This window comes from Eschrichtius robustus, chromosome 17 (assembly GCF_028021215.1).
Source record: "Eschrichtius robustus isolate mEscRob2 chromosome 17, mEscRob2.pri, whole genome shotgun sequence".
In the NCBI taxonomy this organism is placed as follows: domain Eukaryota; kingdom Metazoa; phylum Chordata; class Mammalia; order Artiodactyla; family Eschrichtiidae; genus Eschrichtius; species Eschrichtius robustus.
Window position 1 is genome coordinate 74,434,924 of NC_090840.1, and position 17,320 is coordinate 74,452,243.

The 17,320-nt window shown below is 39.0% G+C and overlaps 1 long non-coding RNA gene across 20 annotated transcripts in view; it reads left to right on the top strand.

Moving 5' to 3' along the window:
- LOC137751561 (uncharacterized) overlaps positions 1-17,320 on the top strand; it is a 379,806-nt gene that overhangs the window by 341,445 nt on the left and 21,041 nt on the right. For 4 of the 20 annotated variants that reach the window (XR_011070844.1, XR_011070855.1, XR_011070853.1 and 1 more), the window contains one exon: positions 15,650-15,776. The exons of 11 other annotated variants lie outside the window; for them this stretch is intronic. This is a non-coding gene — a long non-coding RNA (uncharacterized lncRNA). Of the gene's footprint in view, positions 1-911; positions 1,039-10,179; positions 11,137-11,169; positions 13,956-14,713; positions 15,777-17,320 lie in introns of those variants that run through there. 5 more of the 20 variants (XR_011070850.1, XR_011070861.1, XR_011070848.1 and 2 more) reach the window with 4 other exon arrangements.

The following is a 17,320-nucleotide window of genomic DNA, read 5'->3' on the forward strand; positions in this document are numbered from 1 at the left end:
CTTCCCTGTGGGGAGAAACATAGGAAGCTGAAGTTTTGATCCCTGTCCTAAATGATCTTACTTCAGTAGAGGGGAGAAGAGTCACGCTCACCTATTAAGTCACATTTGTTCAATCAACTCACAGTTTTCGAGCTCCTGTCACAAGTCAGCACTGTGCTAATGGCAGGGGTGTAAGAATAAAGGCACATCACCTGTTCTCAATGGGTTTCACAATCTACTGGGAGAGGAACACGGTGACTGCAGTGGGTGGCTAAGAGCCACCAAGAATGGAACCAAAAGTGATATGGAAATTTAGGAAGAGAAAACGAGTCATAGAGGCTGAAGTAGTGGAGAAAGACTTCTCAGAGGCCATGGACTTCAACTTCAAACTCATTCAAGGGATTTTGAATGATTGCTTTGGGGAACAACACAGAAGAGTAGGAAGACAGCATTATATAGAGTAGGAGAATGAACATTTTGGAGTCTGACTACCTGGGTGGTATGGATTCTGAGTCCACTTCCTACCTGTGTAATAGTTAACTAGAGAAATCACTCTGTTTCCTAGTCTCCTCACCTGTAAAATGGGAAAATGGGGGAAACTCACTTGTAGGACTGTGGAAAGCCTAGAGCAGGTGTCAGCAAACATTTTCTGTAAAGGATCAGATAGTCAATGCGTTAGGTTTTGCAGGCCATGTGGTCTCTGTTGTAGCTACTGAACTCTCCCATTGCAGTGTGTTATGACCTGCATATTTGTGTCTCTCCAACATTCATATGTTGAGACCCTAAACGCCCAGTGTGATGGTATTTGGAGGTGGGGCCTTTGGGAGGTAATTAGGTTTAGATGAGGTCATGAGTCTGGGGCCCACATGACGGAATTAGTGCCCCTATAAGAAGACAAAGAATTAATCTCTCTCTGCTCTTCACCATGTAAGGACACAGCGAGAAGACAGCTGTATATGAACCAGGAGGAGGGTTCTCGCCAGACACTGAATCTGCCAGCATCTTGATCTTGAACTTCCTGGTCTCCAGAACCTTGAGAAATAAATTTCTGTTAAGTCACTGGTCTATGGTGTTTTGTTATAGCAGCCTGAACTAAGACAATGTGGAACGCATTGTAGACAATAGATAAATGAATGGTTATGTCTCTATGCTAATACAATTTTATTTATGGATACCAAAATTAGATTTCACATCATTTTCACATGTCACAAAACATCATTATTATTTTGATTCCCCCCCACCCCCATCATTTAAAATGTAAAAATCATTCTTAGCTCTTGGCTATACAAGTGGTGTGCTGGATTTGTTGATTTGGTCTACAAACTATAGCTGCTGGCCCCCGAGATATATTATAGAGGAACGGGTTCTAAAGGTTAGCTGTTATTATTGTTAATCCCACTTATCATATAGGAAAATGGACTTTAGAGAATTATAAAAGACCCTGGACAAGAATGTCGGTCCTGTGGCTCTTCATCAAGTGCTCTGCCCAGTGAAGAGGGAAGAAGGGCACAATTCAAGGTAACTGACTCTGAGTTCCTTCCTCCCCTCGAATTTCTCTCCACTTAGCATCTCTCTTTACATATTATTTTTAGAACTCTCAAAATGGCAGCCACAAGAAAGCAGAATATCCAAAACAGAAGAAAAAAGGAACTAAGATGAAGGGAAATACCTTTCTCAGTGAACACTAGTTATTTACTTTGAATTCGGCCATTAATCCCAGGACGGAAATGAACCAAAATTTACCCAAAGACACATGAGCATGAAGAGTTAAAAGAAAAAAATATGTTTTGGATTTTTTTACTTTAAAATACATTAAAAATTTTTTTATTGGAGTATAGTTGATTTACAATGTTGTGTTAGTTTAAAGTACATTTTTGAATGTAATGGTCTGTGCTTTGCTCCTCTCTCTTACTTAGCTCAGCCAGCTTCCGCCGTACCCTTGTCCTCCTCATTTTCTGGGGAACAATGGATGTTTCAAATAAAAATAGGTGTAAATCACTGTGCAAATAAAATGAATAAATATGATGTGCCTGGAAACAGAGCTTAATTTGAAGCTGCCTTCTTCCCTTAGCCTGGGGAAATGCATATCTTACATTTGTGTGTTGCCTTGGTTTTCTGAAGGCTTCTGTGTACAGTTAGCTCATTTGTTTTTTGCAAGTTTTTTTAATTGTAAAAAAGGTGTTTGCATGCTCTCCAAGCTTATCATTTCTTCTTCTTCCACCCCAGGGTAAATCAAAAGAAATTGTATAGTCAATGAATCGCAATGAACTTTCCCTTAGCTGGTTGCCCTGCCCCTTCCTAGTCTTTAATCAAACCACATTCAGGGTCATCTTTCCGAAGCACACATGCTTACCATCCTTGGGCAGCTCTCCATCTGAAGATTTCTCCACCTTTCCAGTTACATCTCCTTTTCCACTGTGGACTCTGCATTCAGGTCACTCCACAGTTTACAGGAGTCAATGCTTCCTCACATCTTTATGCCTTCTTTCACACTGTTTCCTTGGAATTGAATGCTCTCCATCCAAGAATCAGCCTACCTTGAGTGCAGACCAGAGAGAACAAAGGATGCAACTTGAGGAAGCTCTATAGCCACCAAGTCTCTCAGTTTTCCCTCACTCCTTTCAAACACCAGTTTCGTCTATTATTTTGAAGGATGAGAAATCCAAGAGTGGGAGTACCAATCCACGCTACAGTCTCAAATGTGTGGAACATCCGCTATGGACGGGGCGGGGTGCTGGGAATATACAGCAATGCATCACCCTTCAGTGAGCCTGCAGCTAGCAGGGAAGATAAGGCCAGTCCATGAATTCCCAGAACACCAGGCAGGAAGTTATAAGAAGAATATGTATAAATAGAGGGTTCCATATAAAGCTCAGAGGAGGGAAAGGCTATATTAAGCTGCAGCAATCAGAAAAGACATTTTGGAGCATTTGCTATGTGATTTGGACCTTGAAAACGAGAAAGATTTGAATAAGTGAAGATGGTTTAGAAAGTGGAAGAGTGTTGATGCCAGAAGTTCATTCCATGCAAAGCCAAGGAGGTGGAAGAGAGCTGGGCTTTCAGAGAGAACAAAGAGACTCAGCTTAGCAAGAGCAAGGAGGAGCTGAAGAAATAAAAGGAGGAAAGATGGATCAGGGCCAGGTAACGGAGGACGCAAAGGTGTTAGCTGATAACTCACCCGCAGATCCCCAGACAACAAGCCAGCTGTACACTCAGAAAGTTTTTCTTCTGATTCAAGCTGGCAAAAGAGGTTGCCTGGCAGGGGTACCCCAGAACTTCATCAGAATGCTGCTTGTCCGCTTTTAGACAATCAGCACAGTGGTGCCAATGCTTTAGAGCTGTATTAAAATACTTTTGTTAATCTTGGACTTTTATTGAGTTTATTAGAAACATGCACCCTGAAATGAGAGTTAGGGACCACTTGCTGATAAGACCCCAATATTGAACAGAAAAAGCCAGAGAAATGTCAAGTTATTCTGTGTGTACATGTATTCACCTCTCGCAGAGAAATCATAGAGCTTTGCTAATGTCATGCTCCCAGGTGGCTTTTTAAACGTGGTAATTACAGATACGTGAGCAGTAAAAGAAAACTGTACATGAGAATGAAGATAATCAAAGAATTACCTTTATTTGGACATTTTCTATGTAAGACGGTATTATGTTGGCCAGAGATGGACCTTGACTCCTGGGCTGATCAGACTCTAATTAGACCGTGAGTCCCACCACCTATCACAGCTTATCTCAAATGGTAAATGGATTACTTCTTAATTCTTGTCAACAAACACTTTCTGGTCCCCAACTAGGCATCAAGAACTGTGCTATGTGCTAAAGTAGGTGGAGAAATGAAGTGAAATTAAAATCGTCCTACTTCTTGACGTCCTTGCAGTCTATTGGGGTAGACACAGATCCACAGACCTTTTCAAAGCAATGTATTAAAGGATCAGATGGCAGTAAGCACAGGTGCCGTGGGAGCCCTGAGGAGGAACATCTCCTTAGTCTGGACTAAAGATTTTGAGAAGGGCCAGAGAGGGTTGACTGAAGAAACTGACACATCAGTACAATTAGAATCTTCTCTCCTGTTGCTCCAGCTTTAAAATCACAGCATCTCAAAGCTGGCTATCCTCGAAGTTAGAACACCTATCAAATCTAATTGTCATCCCTTGCTTAACTGTCTGAGCTATGGTAAACTTCAAAGGACTTCGACTGTTTCTATTTTGCGCATAATGTGTCTCCACCACGTAACAGTATCTGACGCCTAATAGGTTCTTATAAATATGGGTTGTGTGTTAAGGAAGAAAATATTAGCCTAGGAATTTCACCCTCACTCTCCAAGCGCTAAGGGGAATTCTGCTGTAATATTTAATGCATTCCTAATTCTGAGCCAAGTCTGGAAGGAAATGACAAAAGAAGGAAAAGCAAGTTAGAATGTTGGACCAAAAGGAACTTGGAAATCAGCTGATTCTATGCCTCATTTCTACAGATAGAAAATTGAAATTCAGAGAAGTTATACTGTAACTGTTAGTGCAATGTCACCCATGTAATTAGCAGCAGAGCGAGTCTAAACACCAGGTATCCTGTTTGCAGTACTCCCTTCCTGTGAGGCATACGTATTATTTTTCTATCAGTTACAGATATGTAGGGAGGGAAGTGCAAAGGATTCTGGAAAGGGCTTATTTCTTTTGCCACTGTATAGAATAGTCTGGATTCTAAAGGAGCTTCACGTTGCAAGGAAGGCTTTGTTTAACAGAACATTTTATGTGATAGGATTATGCTCTACAAAACCCCCAAATTTTAAGGGATGTGTTCTTCCGTGCTAAGTAATTGCTTCTGGCAGGAGCGTCTTCTACTTTTTAAAAAAGACCCCTTCTCTTGCTTTCATCTGATATCTCAGTAAGGCCCCAGAGGGAAATGATGGGAACAAATGCCTGTTCGAGCTGTAATATTCCCTTGAAAAGTGAAGCTTGAACTCCTTTAGGGACCCCAGTGTTCTTTCAAAATTGATTTTGACATTGTAGAACTACATCCTAACTAACTTCCATGCCAAAATATGTTGTGACTAGTGTTTGGATAGTTGAAAGAATATTTAAAAAATAAGTTTTCATATCAAGAGCAGAAAAACAAATGGTTTGTATGCTGTGACCTGGGGATTTTCCTTAAAAAGCATTTTCTAAAGTGGTTATAGGAAGAAATTATGAGAGTAGAAGATTAATTGGCAGGTATGAGATACTGTCCTAATAGAAAAGATTAAATGAACCCACCCCCCCCCAAAAAAAAGCACCAGGGAAAAACAAACTAAGAAAACTTGTTATTGTATTATCAACAATAAAAATCCATGATTTCTAGCATTTATTAAGCACTCACCATATGCCGGGCACTGCTGTAAGCCCTTATAGGAATTAATGCAGCTAATCTTCCCAACAACCCCATGAGGAGGGTACAGTTAATATCCTCATTTTAAAAAGAGTGAAATGAGGCACAGAAAACTAATGTAACTTTCTGGAGGTTACAGTCTAGGAAGCAGTGGAGTTCACGTTCAAACATAGGGAGTCGGGCTCCAGAGTCCATGTATTTTTTATTTTTTAAGTTAAAAATTTAAATACGAAACTAACATGTGTCCTGTGGGCATACCTCATGATCCCAAATTCCACTTAACATGAATGGACAGGTACACATACAAATATTTATGTACAAGGATGTTCAGCAAACCATTACTTCCAATAATGGAAATTGGAAACAATCCAAATACTGAACAATTAGGGGTGTATTAAGTGCTCAGTTGAAAAAATGGAAAAAAGAAAGCAAAACACAGAGAAGAAAATGAAATCCCTCATAATCCCTATACTCTGAAGTAACCAGGAAGAAATTGCTGAGCTTGTCTTTCCAGCTTTTTTCTATATTTTGTTTCTGATACAAAATTGGGATCATACTGGATATATTGCTTTATAATTTGACTTTTCTATGCAGATAGTATGATAAATCCTTTTCAAGCCACTAGTTATTCTTCAGCCACTTATGTTAATGGCTTCAAGGTGTTCCTTTATTTGTACATATCATGATTTATTTAAACGTTTTATTGTTGGATCTGTGCTCTTTTAACCATTATTCTATGATGCCTTAATGGATGGTAACCCACTGATCTCTAAAAGTAGCACAGGCTCTCTAACTTGGAGCTCAAGACATTGCATGATTTGCCCTAACTATTCTAATTTAATCTTCCTGTCTTTTATAATTCACTAACCCTGAATTATAGAACCATTTGTTCTAGACGTGTAACTGGGCATCTCTTACAGCACTCGTGCAATTCCTCTTATGGCATGAGTATATCTACCTAATGATCTAGCTATATTCTACTAGGCTGAAAACTTATTGCAAGCAGAATGTCTGCCTGAATCAACTTCCTAACCCCATATGGGAGAATTGTGCCATACACTTAGTAGATGCTCAGTAAGTGTTTATGGACTAAATGAAGGCCATACATATTATTTTTAACAGTGTAAAAATTTCAAATATCTAATGATGGGGGCAAGTTGAATATAAACTATGACATGCTGGTATAAAGAATTTTGAACAATAATTAAAAGGAGAAACACAACAAAAGAGAAAAGGTCTGAAACAAAGCAGAAATAGAGTTAAATTCTTAAAACCAGGTCCCTTCATAGCTCTTCCAAACTTCTGTTCACTATTCCTCCACTTAGTCTGACTTCTTTGAATGGTTCACTGCTCACAAGCCTACAATTCTCAGCCTCCTTCTTATCTGAGAGCTTCTGTAGCTCTTTGTATCACAGTACATATCAGAGAAACCAGAGCACAGCTGGGGCTCAAGGAATGGTTGTTGAATAAATGATAAATGGAGAAATATGGGTAGACAACAAGACTTAGGGCCCTGGTCTTGATGCTGGCATCATTATTCTCCTATCTTAGCAGATTTTCTTAAACTGTTCTCCCTGAATCCCCAGGAACCAACACACACACAAATTGTGGCGATTATAATAAAAGAAATATATTTAAACTTATTAGTAATGCACAGGCTCAGCAAAATGTCAGGTTTTTCTAATTTTGCTGGAATGAAATCAATTTAGTGTAGCAACACAGCCTCATGCTAATTAGAAGCCTTAACTGGCATCTTCAATTAAGAAAACTGTGAACCATCAAAATCACTTAAAAATAGTATTTTAAAAAATGGGTACATGATCTTTTAAAAACTTAAAGCCTGTTGGGATAAAAATAATTAGTATACAAAACTGAAAACTGTTTTAAAAAATTGGGATTCAGTTTTAAAATCTGTAAAGTGGAGATTGATTGATCTCCTAGGTAAATCTCAGATATTTATATCCTAGGTACAGATTAAAATTACCTCAGTTCCTATCTTTGTCCATTGTTATACCATCAGAAGGCCAAGGTCCTATCTCTTTGTCTATTCCCGATTCCTAAATCAGAGGTTGGGCTATGTTAGTTGCTAAACAAATACTTGTTGACTAGATAACTGAACAAGCTTTGAACACTTTCTGAAAAGGAAGAAAAGGAATTATATCCCAGGATATAAGTGAACCATTTAGGGAATAATGATGAGTTAGACCATATTGACTTTTACAAATGGGAACTGTGAGGTCACTTGGAAACAGACAATTGGCAAGTTGAATAACTGCATTGCTGGTGGGAAGGGAATTAGATAGGAACTCAATGAACCAAGCGTCTCTTTGGGAATGGTCACAGACAGTGGGAACAAAGAGGTAGCAATTTTTAGAAAGAAGAAAAAGAAACACAGACAATTATTGCCTACCGAATTTATCCATCCTTGCTGCCCACAAGTCTCTTTCTTTAGTGCATGAATGAAGAAATAAAAAGAACATGACCCATGAAGACTGAAGCAAGGACTCAAAAGATAGAGTTTGTAATGTGAGGATGAGGATGAGGAGGAGGAGGAGGACGACAATGATGCTTATCAACATTTCATGATCATTTGCTACGTACAAGACACCTTGCATAACGGAGTAGGACCTAATGGAAGGAGAGAAGATGATAGATTAAGGAGATTAAATAAAATTATTAAGTAAAGGACCTAATCTAAGAGGAATCAATCAACCTTAAATCTTCTTTTCACCCATTAGGGTCAAACAGACCTATATTTGAATACAAGTGTACCAATTAGTAACCATGTGTAGCTTGGTGAGTTGCTTAGCCTCTCTGAGCCTCAAATTGATTACCTGTAAAAAGGGAAAAGGAATACTTAGTTTACAACACTATTGTGAGCATTTAATGCAATATTATATATGGAAGTAATTTGTTAACTGCTATGCAAATATGAGATTTCAAAGATTAGCTATTCCTATTACTCAACAGTTAGATAAGATGTACACAAACAACCATGAATAATAAGCAGTGGGTAATTGTGTAGGAGTGGGAAGGAGAGCCATGTGGTAAAAGCTGAGTGGTTGAAATGAGGCAAGAGAACTAATGGGATCCATATCACATCGGGTCTGCAGACCCATTGTCTGCAAAACACTTTGACTTTTATTTGAGTGAAATGGAGAGCCAGTGCAATATTTTGAGCAGGGCATAAAAGGCATAAAATAATGTGTGTCTTAAGAGGATCACTTTGGCTGCTGTGCTTAGAATAGACCGTAGGGGGTTAAGGCAGGAGGGGAAAAGTCAGGAGGTTATTACAGTAATGCAGGTGAAAGATAATGGTGGCTTGGACCAGAGTGGTAGTGGTGGGTTGGTGAGAAATGGCTGAATTTTAATATTTTCTGAAGATAGAGCCAAGAGTATTTCCTGACAAATGTGGGGTATGAGAGACAGCACAGATAATTCCTATTCCTGGCTTTTATTTTATTTATTTAAAAAAAATTTTATTGGAGTATACTTGATTTACAATGTTGTGTTAGTTTCAGGTGTACAGCAAAGTGAATCAATTATACATATACATATATCCACTCTTTTTAAGATTCTTTTCCCATGTAGGTCATTATGGAGTATTGAGAAGAGTTCCCTGTGCTATACAGTAGGTCCTTATCAGTTATCTATTTTTTATATAGTAGTGTCTATGTGTCAATCCCAATCTCCCAATTTATCCCTTCCCCCCACTGTCCCTCCTGGTAACCACGTTTGTTTTCTACATCTGTGACTCTATTTCTGTTTTGCGAATAAGTTCATCTGTACCATTTTCTTTCTTTTCTTAGATTTCACATATAAGCAATATCATATGATTTTTGTCTTTCTCTGTCTGACTTACTTCACTCAGTATGACAATCTCTAGGTCCATCCATGTTGCTGCGAATGGTATTATTTCGTTCTTTTTTATGGCTGAGTAATATTCCATTGTATATACGTACCACATCCTCTTTATCCATTCCTCTGTCAATGAACGTTTAGGTTGCTTCCATGTCCTAGCTATTGTAAATAGTGCTGCAATGAACATTGGGTTGCATGTGTTTTTTGAATTATGGTTTTCTCCGGATATATGCCCAGGAGTGGGGTTGCTAGTTCATATGGTAGCTCTATTTTTAGTTTTTTAAGGAACCTCCATACTGTTCTCCATAGTGGCTGTATCAATTTACATTCCGACCGACAGTGTAGGAGGGTTTTCTCCATACCCTCTCCAGCATTTACTGTTTGTAGATTTTTTGGTTATGGCCATTCTGACTGGTGTGAGCTGATACCTCGTTGTATTTTTGATTTGCATTTCTCTAATAATTAGTGATGTTGAGCATCTTTTCATGTGCTTTTTGGCCATCTGTATGTTATTCCTAGATTTTCACCTAAGCAACTGGAAAGCTGATTGCCATCTTCTGAGACGGGGAAGCAGCAAATAGCCTAAGCTTGGATAGGAAAGATCAGGAATTTGGTTTAGGACATGTTGAGTTTGAGAGGTTGGTTTCGTATCCAAGTGGACATATCAAGTAAAGAGCTGAATTTTAATCTGGAGTTTGGGAGCTGGGTCTGGGCTAGAGACATAAATTTGGGCATTGCTGGCATGTAGATAGATGGTATTTAAAGAGATGCAGTGCAGCAGACAACTGCTCTTTTCCCAAGATTGGTTTCACCTTGTTTTAGCCTAGGTCTAAGAAGTGGGGTTTTCCTTAATTTCTCTTCCACCTCTGCTCTACCCCAATAATTCCATGATACCTCATAGGATAGAACCATCCATTCACATCTTAAGTCTCTTGTACTTTGCTGGTTTATTTTTCTGTCTCTACTCAGCTTTCCCAGTGCAGTGACTGCCACATGTTGTTGGGATTTTGGTCCAAGCCACCGAAGAAGACAGTGAAGCTAAGTGATGCAGGAAGTAAACTCATGACCTTAGATTCGGGAAACTGGTGCACCAACCACTGAGAAACCAGAGATGGAGGATTTTTGCACAAGCATAAGCAGTGTATAAATCAACATCTCTGCCTTCAACAAAATCCGCATCTTAAGTGCAAGTTTATTTACTCTGTATATACTGGGGGACAAATGCTTGGTATTTATCCAGAGAGGGTACTGGAGAACCAGGAGAATTGTCTTTTGCTTTCAAGTAGTGTATACTTTAGAGGGGGAGGTCAATGCTTATTCATGAGAAACCATATCATGTATTCAGGAGAAAAGAAAGGGGCAATGGATGGATGGAGGGGTTGCTGAGAAATGAATGACTCTTATTTGACCATCACATTCTAGAATAAATGTCATGCCATCTGGAAAGTCTTCATTAATTCTTCATAAGAATGGTCAATAGATCCATGATTCTCCAGAGAATACTCCTATTATTTTATATGATTTATTTTATTATTGCAAAAATAATGTACCTTCTTTGTAAAAAAATCATAAAATAAAAATAAACAAGAGCAAAAAACACAGAAAATTTCACGACCAGAGATGACTGTGAGGTCACCTTTCGGGTATTTTTTTCTATGTATTTACTTATTTTACAAAAATGAGATCACACTGTACTTCCTTGTAGCCTTTTTTCGCACTTGACAATAGAGCTGAAGAATTTTCCATGTCATAAGCATTTGCCTACAACATCATTTGCATATCTGCCTATTATCAGTGTCATGGCTATATTACGAAGGTGATGGTGGGCTTGGGGCTTGTTTCATTTTATTTTTCCTCAGCATCCAGGGCAATGTTGGGTAACGGGATGTTCTTACAATCACAGAATATTAGAGCTCAAAGCTCCCTCAGGCATCATCTAGTTAATTTCCTGTTTTGCAGATGGAAAAGTTGGGACTCAATGTGTTAAATGGATTGGCAGTTCAGGTGGTCAGAAAGCTGCAGAACCAGAATCAAAACCAAGTGCCTGGACTCCAAGCATCGCATCCTTTCATTACCAAGTTCAGACTCAGAGTAAACCCAACATCTGTGAAATAGACATGCAGTAAAAAGAAAAGGGTATACTTGGGCAGAAGTTTGAGGAGGAAAGGTCTCTTGTGGTCCTTTTGGAACTTTCAGTTTTACTTCAAACCCTGAGATGTCAGAGGTTCATAGAAGGGTGAAGTTGCAGCATGAGGTACAGGGAAGAGGCAGCTTGAGAAAAGAAACTTAGGAGCTCAGGTTTGCAAAACCTACGGTTGTGCAGTAGCTCAGCTCCAGCCAACACCCTGAAGGATGCAACAAAGCACTACGAGAGTGAATGGCCACCCAGAGCCTCAATTCTGGTTTCACACTATATCTGACGGGCTCCCATCCCTCAGCATTGGCCTCTAGGAAGCCTAATGACATTTCAACTTTGCTCTTGGTCAGGAATGGTTTTTCAGTTTTGACTTTGACAACCCAGAATGTTCCTGACTTCCCGGAATCACTCTCCAAGCCTCCTTGCTGTGGAGGGAGGAGAGTGGTGCTCAGAAAGCTTCAGAACACATTCAACTGTGAGTGAAGAGCAAGGAATGCTGGGAGTTCCAGCCTGCTGTTGACATGACGCCATCCTGCCAAATCCTCTTCATATTTCCACTGGTGTGATTGACCTGAAATGCACATGGGCTGCGCCACTTCTTCCCTAAAACCTTCCGTGGCCTCAGGGTAAAGTCCACGTCCCTTTGTGTAGCATTCAGGACCCTCTACCACCTGACATTTGCCCACCTCTGCCTCATCTCTGCCATTTTGTCTTCAGCAACACCAAACTTCCTATGGGTTCCTCTACAGAACCATCCTATTTTTTTCATTAAGTTCCTGCTTTCTGGAGTGTGCTTCCTCTTCTTTTATCCATGGTTAATCTCACTTAGCTAGATTTTGTACCCTCTCTGTCTACTTAAGTAACTGTAAAATTCCGTAATCTGTGATAATGTCTGAAATATTCTCGGGAATTTTCAGTCAAATGATTGAACTTCATCCTAAATCTTATACTCCCATGTGGGATCAATGCTATTTCACTCAGTGGCACATTCCAGATGAGATCAGGTGCGTTCAGGATGGTCATAGAGTAGTGGCACGTTCCAAATCACTGGACACCCGCTAAACACACAACATTAGTAAAGTGGGGAGCAACAACTTACCAGACTTAGAATCTAAACAGAACCCCATTGCTTATTTTTCCCAGCTGCAAGTTATCTGGATGGCATAGACGGTTTTCTCTAGTCCTGCACTTAGAATATTTACTTAGATACTGGCAGTGATAAAATTGTGGGAAAGAAATTGCACATTCATCAAAAGTAGGCGACCTGATAGAAGTGCATAAACATGGCAGTCATCTCAAAATTAAATTACCATATATACATGGTTGGCTTGTCATTTATGTACTTATATATTTCTATACCCATCATCCTTAATCACTTACAAGAATGAATGTGTGCATTTAAGAACAAATGTTTGTGACATAAGCTAATGGTTAATTGAAAATTTCTTCTTAGAGGAGAAAGCTGGAAGACAATACCAGAAAAGACAAAAGCTTTTTAAAGAGAACAGCAAGACTTGCTAATACCATAGAGTTTGATTTTAGCTCAACATAAAGGAAATTCCTGCCGAGATGCCTCAGAATTATTGTTTTTAAAGCATGCCATACCTAGCACAGAGAGACAGATCAGCTTATCAGAAAGAACACTGAATTTAGCATCAGGAAAATTGAGGCCAACTCCTTGCATAGCCTTTTCTGGGTGTGTGATCATAAGAAATTCATGTAACTTCTTCAAGTCTATTTCCTCAAATTTAATCTGGAAATAATGCCGCAGCCTTGCTATTAGGTTTGAAAAACACAAAATACATGAACTTACGTTGAGGTGCTAATTAAATCTCATTTGCATTAATATCTTATTTTTCTATTCCCATCTGTATCATAAAAATCAGGGTCATAGAATCCAAAAATACTACTGCTACTAACAAACACTGTTACAACTGGCGCTACTATTACAGCAACAATAACAACAACTACTACTACTATTACTAGCTGATATTTATTGAGAGTTCATTATACATCTACATTGTTTTGGCATTTTACATGAATTAATCATTTATGCCTCTTAAAACGCCTAGGAAGTGGCTACTATGATTTTCTCCATTTTATGAGCAAACAACTGGAGACCCAGAGAAGTTAAGGAACTTGCCTAAGATCATACAGTTAGTAATTGCAAGACTGGGATTTGAACCCAAACTTAAACTCCAGAGTCCTAGCATTAAGAATTATACTTTCTTCCCTATCTAAAAATAATAGTAAAATTACCTTACCGTTGGATTGCTCTTCGTTCTTTCATAGAGATAATCTCATTTTATCCCTCCAGCAGTCCTTTGAAATAGAGGTTATTATCTTTTACAGATATGAAACTTGGGTCAAAAAGATTAGGGGATTAGCCCAAAGTCACCCTCCTCCAGAACAGTAAAATCAGATGGTTGTCCCACTGTGGTGGGGACTAAGAACTTCTCCCATCCTGTTTCTGGCTCTATTCTGCTTTTGCAGGCACGTCCCCCATTGACTATGCCTTCCATGAAGACCCCAGTTGAGTCCTGGTGTGTTTTTATTTGTTTTGAAAGCTCTCTCTTCTCTGTCATTCTTTGCGGCACTGTCTGTGACACGTGAGACTACTTGTTTCTTCAAGCATCATGTGGTTCTGCAGAGCTTAGAAGGAGTTACAATGGACTTCCAGATCAGATGTCATTGGAATTTAAGGGAGTCATCCTGAGAGGAATACTCCAGGTGAAATGAACCTCTGAGGTCAAGGCCACCTCCTCTCCAGACGCTGAGCTCACCACTTATCCACACTTCCTCTGAGGGAAACACAAGTTCCTCCTTAAACAGAACCTCCACGATGTCATTGCTCTCTGCAAATTTTAAGCGCGCACTCTATTTTCTGTTGTCTGCAGTTTTGAATACTCCAAAATCTGGCCTTGATTAACCTGCCTAAGCCCGCCAGCCTGTTGTCTCCCAGTTATGTCATCTTTCTCTGCGCTGTCTCAGAACCCTGCGCTTAGGATGTTCCTTCAATTAGAACTCTCTCTTTAAACCCTTGGCTTGGCTAACATAGTCTCAGCTTATATGTGACCTTCCTTGACTCCCTAAACCACTCCTCTGCTCTTCCATCTCATGTAATCTCTTTAAAAAAGGATGCTCTACTCATTTCAGCATTTGTTACATTGCCTTGAGATTGCCTGTTTAATTGTCCATCTCCTGAACTATGCAATGAGCTCTTTGGGGGCAGTGGGTTTTGGTATCTCCTATAATGCCTGCACATAGTAGTTGCTCAATAAATAGCTGTTGATTAAATGTTTATTTCTATTTCTGAAGTCACCAAATACTTTGAAAAGATTTCTGATTGATGTCATTGCCTTCTAGACTGTGAGTTTTCTGAAGACGTTCTGCCTTATTCAGCGCTGCATCTTCAGTGGCTGGCATGGAGGAGGCACTCAGTAAATGAGGAACTGACCAGAATTTCAGATCCTCTAATCCTGCCCATCAGCCTCTCCACAGCCTGCCCTGCCTCTTCTGAAATGCATTCCTCTTCACAATTGCTCCATCTTCCACTTTCCCTTTATTTTTAATGACTTCACTTGTGGTTCGATCTACATAATTTAGCATTTGCTTATATTATTTGCTGTCACTTTTCCTGTGTTTTATGTGTTCGTATCCCTCCCCTGCTAATGAAAATAAGTGTAAGCATAAATGGGATAATAATTTTTTGTATTATTATAACTTCTACCCACCTTCTTCTTCATATTTCAAAAATTATATACACTCATCAGTGATAAATGCCCACATTTAATGAGCTCTTAAAATGTGCTACTTGTGAGTGCTTTTCAGACAGATTACGTTGATCTGCACAAGAACATGAGAAGTAGGCACGGGGGAAACTGAGTCTTAGTAAGGCTCTGTCTTATCCAGGTGGTGAATGGCAGAAGCAGAATTTAAGTACATAGCCCATGCTTTCAACCATTTCTACCTCTGCACCATTGATAATTTAGAAAAGAAGACAAACAATAAAAATAATATTAAGAACACCCATAGTTCCGATCCACTACTAGAGGCAGCTACTGCTACCATTTTGGTACCTGGCTTTTTTGTCTCTGCCTATGGTAAGCAGCCTCTAGCTTGACCCCCACCTCCAGCTATTCACTCCCCTGTGTACTCCCCTGCCGTTGAGTGAGGGCTAGATTTAGTAACTCACTTCTAATGAATAGAATAAAGCAGAAGCAATTGAACATAACTTCTGAGATGAGGTTATAAAAAGACGGCAGCTTTCATATTGAGTCTCCTTTTCTTTTTCTCTCTGAGATGGCTCATTTGGGGAGAAGCAAACTGTGTATTGTGAGCAGACCTATCGAGAAATCCATGTGGTTAAGTAACTGATGACTCTGATCCATAGCCAGCAAAGACCTGAGACCTGCCAGTAGCCAGATGGGTGAGTTTGGAAGCAGTTCCTCTCCTGTTGAGCTTGATGATGGCTGCCCCATCAACACACTGATTCTGGCTTTGTGTGTGCGAAAGAGTGAGCCAGAGGCAGCCAGCTAAGCTGTACTTGGTGTCCTGACCCAGCGGCTGTGGGATAAACAAATGTTTGCTGGCTTAAAGTAGTAATTTGGGGGGTATTTTGCATACATTGCAATAGGTAAATAATACACAGTCCTATAGACATTTATCTAAATGTGGTTGATCACCTATGTTTTACTATTTATCACAGATCAAAATTTAATTTATTGAGTGAAACAAGCTGATAAACCTTGCTAACAGTCTGTAAAATTCTTTTTTTTTTTTAATTGTGAAATATAGCCACATACAGAAAGTACGCAAGGCATCCATGTGCACCTGAAAGAATCATACACAAACACCCTGGTCCCAGTTTCAGTATATTTTATATTTTAAATAAAATAAATCTGCAAGGTATATGTAAAATCAGTCGTGATATCATCTCCAAAGAGAAGATAAAAGGCAAGCTAAATAGAGGGTACCATTTCAGGATGGTTTATGAATCAGGGTCTCTGAATCTTTCTTTTGTAAAATCTTTCTTATACACTTTTCTTTAACTGTCTAAAGAGGAAGTGCTTAACTTTGTCCTCAGGAAGAAGTCTAGGAATTGTGCCATAGTGGAGCATATATAATATGTGGGACAGAGTGGGGCCTCTGTACAAAATTGATAAAGGAATGAATGGACTTGAAATTAAGAACATGGATTTGAGCTCCTTCTCAGCTGATTGGAAGTGAGTGATGTCATCACTTAACATATATGAGATTTAGTTTCCTCATCTTTAAAATGGGAACATGCTCTTGAAGTTATGAGGTTTAAAAAAAATAGCATTGTCTATATGAGGCCCGTTTACAGTGTGCTTAGCATATAGCAAACCCTCAATACATCAATTACTCTTGAGTAATAATTCTGATTTCAGAATACCATCAAATATTGATTTATTACTATATAAGACTTAAGTAAACATATTTATTTTATTTTATTATTATAATATTTTTTGGCTGCACCGTGCAGCATGCAGGATCTTAGTTCCCTGACCAGGGATCGAACCCGTGCCCCTGAAGTGGAAACACAGAGTCCTAACCACTGGACTGCCAGGGAATTCCCAACATACGTATTTTAAAACATCACAACTTTATTTCTTATTAAATGATAAATGCTCATAATAAAATAATTTTAAAGAGTAGTTTTTTTAAGTATGAAGAAGAAATCAGCAAATCACTTCAAAATTCCACCAGCAAGAAATAACCAACATTAACTCTGGTGGACATCATTCCAAACATCCCTGTGCATATACGGATGGGTTGGAAGAATGGAAGGCTAGTTAGGTAGATAAAAAGCTAGCTAACTAATTAGAGGTCATAATGCTTTTTAAAATAAAAACGTTACGTAATTACACTTGATTGTAACTAAAGAAAAAGAAACTGAAGTGAAACTGAAGAAATTGCTGAAATTTAGATCATGTTTCTTTTTTTCTCCAT